The following is a 5,844-nucleotide window of genomic DNA, read 5'->3' on the forward strand; positions in this document are numbered from 1 at the left end:
ATACAAGTTAAACAATAAGTCATGCCATTAGAAGGAGGAAAAGGTCCGATGAGGTCAATGTGTACAACACTGAAATGTTCATCAGGTTCTTCAAACTTCTCTAGTGGTGATTTTGTTTGGCGATTGACCTTGGTTTACTGGCAACTGACACAGGATTTAGTCCACTGTTGCACATCACTTTTGATGTTTGACCAAATGGCTCTGCTACTCAACAGTTTCACTGTTGTCTTTGTGCCAGGATGAGCTAAACCATGAAAATGAAGAAATATTTGATAACGAAAAGGTTGAGGAATATAAGGTCTGATATTTGCAGTGGATGTGTCACACCACAATGTTTTCCGTGATGGAAGTTGATATGACTTGAAGTTTAAGGAGTTGTTCCCTATTTGGAGTTGCTGTAGTTCTTCATCTTGTTGCTGGTTTTTGGCAATTTCATCATAGTCCAGTATTACTACTTCATCAACTCTGGATAGTGCATCTGCAACAATATTGTCATGACCACTGACATGACGAATATCGGTCGAAAATTGTGAAATGTACTGCAACTGTCTCATCTCTCGAGGAGATGCCTTATCATTGTTTTGCTTGAAAGCAAATGTGAGTGGCTTATGATCAGTGAAGATTATGAAGTCTCTTCCTTCCAGTAAATGCTTAAACTTCTTTACAGAAAGGTAAATTCCCAATAATTCTCGGTCATAGGTACTGTAACCCTTCTGTGATTTACTCAGTTTCTGTGAAAAGAATGCAACAGGTCTCCAATTTCCATTTTCCAGTTGCTAGAGTACAGAACCAACAGCAATATCTGATGCATCTGTACATAATACTAGGGGTAACTCCAAGTTAGGAAAAGCCAATAATGCAGCATTTACTATATCTTGTTTAGATTTCTCAAACATTATTTTTGCTTCTTCAGTCCACTGAATTTTTCTATTATCCTTCTTTCTTGCTACGTTAAGGTAGTCATGCAGAACAGCTTTAGTCTGTGCCGCATCTTTACGGTAGCGACGGTAGTAGTTGACAATGCCAAGAAATCTGCGGAGCTCATGCAGTTTGTCAGGTAACTTATACTCTAAAATTGCTTGCACTTTCTCAGGTAGTGGACGGGATCCATCTGATGTTACCCAGTACCCCAGGAATTCAATTTCATTTACTCCAAAGGTTGATTTTGATATGTTGATTCAAAGTCCATAATTAGACAATCGCTCCAGGACTAGTTTCAGATGTGTTCGGTGTTCTTCAATACTGGATGAGGTGATTAAAATGTCATCGAGGTAAGGAAACACAAAATATAGCCCAAACATAACTTCATTAATGAATCGCTGGAATGTTGAAGGTGTATTCCGCAGGCCAAAGCTCATGACATTAAATTCATACAGTCCAAATGGTGTGATTATAGCTGTTTTGTGCTTATCTTCTTCAGCAATAGGTATTTGTTAATAGGCCTTAAAGAGATCGATTTTAGAAAATATGTTTTTACCTTGAAGAATACCATGGAAATCTTCTATTCTAGGTACAGGATAACGGTATGGAATTGTTCTTTCATTTAACCGTCTATAATCTCCACACGGACGTATTGAGCCATCCTTCTTAGGTACAATATGGAGAGGACTTGCCCATGCAGATTTAGAGGGTCTAATGATGCCATTGCCTAACATGAATTTTAATTCTTGTTTTGCCATCGCCATGGGCTTTGGGTCTAATTGTCTTGCCATAGAAAACACAGGCAGGCCTTCAGTGGTAATATAGTGATTGACATCATGTTTAAATGCGCTAGGTACCAAATTAGGTTTAGCTATGTCTGGATACTGTAACAGTAGATCTGTAAATTTTGTGTTTTGGCTCATGGTGCTCAGGACGTTTTACTCTTAGATTGACATAACTTTACCGTCAGCATTGTGCTTGGTTACATCACCTATTAATCTTTTATTATGGACATTTACTAATAATTGAAATTTATTCAAAAAATCGGCACCCAATATAGCTTTATTGATCTTCGCAACTATAAATGGCCATTGAAATTGACGTCGCAGTCCCAGATCAATAGTACGAAGTTCGATTCCGTATGTAGGAATTTCGGTACCATTTGCAGCATACAATTTATATGGTGACTCACCATTAACATTTGCGTGAGCGGGAATTACAGAAACATCTGCCCCACTGTCGACTAAAAATCGCAATCCAGTTTTTTTGTCGGTTACAAATAAGCGGGTTTTTCGGCAATGGACTTCGGCAGCAGAACTTGCCGCTAATTCAGCTGCTGGGTCGCGTTTCCCTTTTCAGTCCAGCTACATGGAGGTGTGCATTTTTCAGGCTTGCAGTTCTGCCCAAAGCAAAAGTGGTAATAACAGTACTTGCCCTAGGGGTTGTATTTATTTCGAGACTTACTACGACTTCTTTTACATTGACGCTCACAGCTGCTGTTACGGGACCTGCCTCGATAACCAGTTGACAGTGCGGCCATTTGTTGCTCTAGCCCCGAAATTCTTGTCAGCAAGTCACTCATTGTTATCAAAACATACTGTTGGCTACAAGCACCAGTTTTTGTGACGAACAATTCGTTATGGGGATTTATTTCTGTTATTCTATCAGCCATTATAACCACCTTTTCGAGTCCCTCGTCAATGACAATTAAAATATTCCTTATAGAATGCGGAAGTTTTTCTAGCCAAAGTGTCTTTAGGACTTTTTCTGACACATCTACACCTGCCAAGGCTTGCATTTTGCGTCATAACTGACTAGGTTTTTGGTCTCCCAAATCAATTCCAGTAACTAATCTCTTAATACGCTTATCTTCACTTTCTTTGAAAATATTCAGTAGACGTTCCTTAGCCAACGAATATTTATTCGCATCTGTGCCGGAAATAATGTCCCAAATATTCTCGATGTATTTTGGTTCTAATTGTGACACTAGGTGGTTAAATTTAGTTTCTTCTGTGACAATTTTGCAAATGCTGAACTGTGCTTCTACTTGATAGAACCAAATTTCTGGTTTTTCACTCTAAAAAGGCGGAATTTTGATGCTAACCTTGTTTGCATCCAGGCGATCTTCGGAAACGCTCCCGTTTGTCGTCATATCTTCTTATTATCACATTGGGGTCACCAAATATAACTGCTGTAACGGAATATTTGCGGCAGTTCCCAGAAGATGTTGCTTGACGATATTTAGTCTAATTTTAAATCACCAAGAACACACGCCACTTGGCCTGCTTAAGACTTCTTTATTTACATTACTTAGCAGCTATCCCAGAATCATCACATCTTTGCTACCAAAGAATAAATAAGAATTTTTTTTTAACGATATTACATCATGTTATCAGTAATGAACTATAACTATTAACGGTCTTGGCAACTTCGTAAAATATAAAAATTCCATTTAGATTTCATCACTGTTGCCTTTACAAGCCACAGCCAGTGACACTAACTATTACAGAACAATGCTGACACCACAACTCGCAGCGATATGATGGTTTTTGTCAAAAAATTATATTGATTTGTAATAGTTTTTCGATTGTATCACTACTCAATTCTGCTATATATCATATGTACCAACTTGTTAAGTTTTGCGGGTGTTATGCCTTTGTTTCCACAGGCGATAAAAACTTGTATATACATCTCCCCCACCACTGCACCTGTTAGTCAACAGAACTAAGGGAACACCTTACTGGCTGCTTCATTAGGGAGTAAGTTAAAGCTATTTAAGTTATTGGTTTCATGCGGTCCTCCTCCCCCCCCCCTCCCCCCCCCCCCACAATTCCGTCCAAGAGCTTCCAAACTGCCTCTAGGTTAATTAGCTTTCATTTTGCTTTCATGCGTTCTACAGCACAGATCTTCAATCGTTTGTTTGTGTACATGAGTAGCTAGTGTCATGGCAAGAAAGAAAGTATTGTCTTCAACACAGAAAATAAATACCTTTTAAAATGGTAATACGTTCTTAAAATCTGTGATGGGAATTTCATTCTACCATTCATCAATTGTTTATGACCACTTATTTTTATAAAAAGCAACACAGCATCATTAGCAGTGATGCAGTATATTCCAAAAGCGTTGTGACAGCACAGACTAGCCGAATTTCACGTTATTATAGAACAGCAATATTGTAAATGTATATCGTTTCAGTTTAATGATAATAAGTTTTTGTTTCATTCACTGAGTGCAGATCTTACACTGAAAGAGAAGTAGAACATTTATTTGTATCTTCACAAGTTTAAAGCTATTTCTAACCTAGCAAGTTATTATGACATGACATTCGTTTCTGTAAGGCACGCAGCTGTTTGGTACGGTGGCTGCAGGATGGCAATGCTTTTGCCGCTTTGTTCACAGCGCAGCTGACGCTGCCTGCCGTGAGAACTGCATAGCTAACAGTCAGTCAATACGAAGATTCATAACCCTCTACGAATCTAAATAATCCATATTAGTTATTATCCGAGTTTGTTCAAATTTGGTACACAGCCTTTTGTTATTAATGGAATGATGCTGTCAAAATTTCAGATTTTTGTTTATTATAGTACCGGAGATAAAGAAAATTACCTAAAAGTCCTAAAATGAATGCTTGTTTTTTTAAAAGCATGTTAGTAACAAATACAGATTGACTTGCATTATCATTTCAAGCCATTACAAAGTTACCAGTGCATAAAAATCAAGTAATTAGAATTTTCTTTTTTAACACTTTAGTTACTGTGCATTACATAATATGAAAATGGGCCAAAATTATTCTTTGATTATATTTTGTTGTGTAAATGCGTGAGAATGATTGAGAGAGTGTATGTGGGACATAAGTTAAAACTTAATATGTCATTTTTCGTAAAACCTTGTACAAATAGACCGTGGGAAAGTTATGGTGCAACCATAATTCAGATGACATATGTCAGTGTGAGCTTACTTTTGTATAGAAGCAGCCAGAATGAAAGTTAGAGGCGGAATAAGTTTATTTGTCAATTCAGAGAATAATTCATACTTCGCTTATTTTGATTAAACAATATACTAGAAATTGAAGTTTTAATGCTGTTAATTACTATCAGATTATTGATTGTATAAGGCAAGTTTTGCTGTGAGAATGATCTGGAAGGAACATTCTGATTGGTCGTTTAGATCAACAGCCAATCAGAACTAAACTGTTCCCGTGAGAATATAGTGGAGTGGGCAGTGAGTAGAGTAGTTCGAGATAGTCGCTTGCTAACCAACCTATGGATAACACCATGTTAGATAGCACCGTCAAAATACTCTGGAAAATGAAGAAATAGTGAGTTAATTGCGGTTTGAATACCTTGTGACTAAAGCAACTGGAGTTACGAACATTTTAATGAAAGTTTGGTGTTTCTAAATTAAATAGTTTGAGAGTTATGAGCGTGTGAACTTTCTAGTCGCAGTAACTATTCCGCGTGGCATGTTTCGTGCTCTGTATGGAATACTTTGGCGAGCACTTCTTACGAAGAAGACCACTGAAACGACCTAATGTTTAACTCGCGAGTAGTTGTGGGTCGGCACCTGGTAAAACGTGAAAATTAGTCGGGTCGGACTTGCAAAAATTCTGGCTGCTTTTCGAGTGAAACTATGTTGTATAGACAGTGAACTTTGAATGATACAGCATTACCGTATTAAAAAAGGACTTGATAGCCGTTTCATGTGTTTCCACTTGAATAAAAATCAGATTCAGTCTAATTTAAATGCTTTCTGCAAGCAGACTGCATCCTCCGAACGCCCGATATTTTGAATATGAGATTTGAGGAACTGACTTTCAACTTGAGTTACGCATCCTCTGTGTGGTAGGTATTAGGTAGTGGTTTCATCAACTCTACTTAATGCTGCTTAGCACGTATTTGCTACTACAGGGTGAAGAGGCGAAGG

This window comes from Schistocerca nitens, chromosome 3 (genome assembly GCF_023898315.1).
Source record: "Schistocerca nitens isolate TAMUIC-IGC-003100 chromosome 3, iqSchNite1.1, whole genome shotgun sequence".
Taxonomy (NCBI): domain Eukaryota; kingdom Metazoa; phylum Arthropoda; class Insecta; order Orthoptera; family Acrididae; genus Schistocerca; species Schistocerca nitens.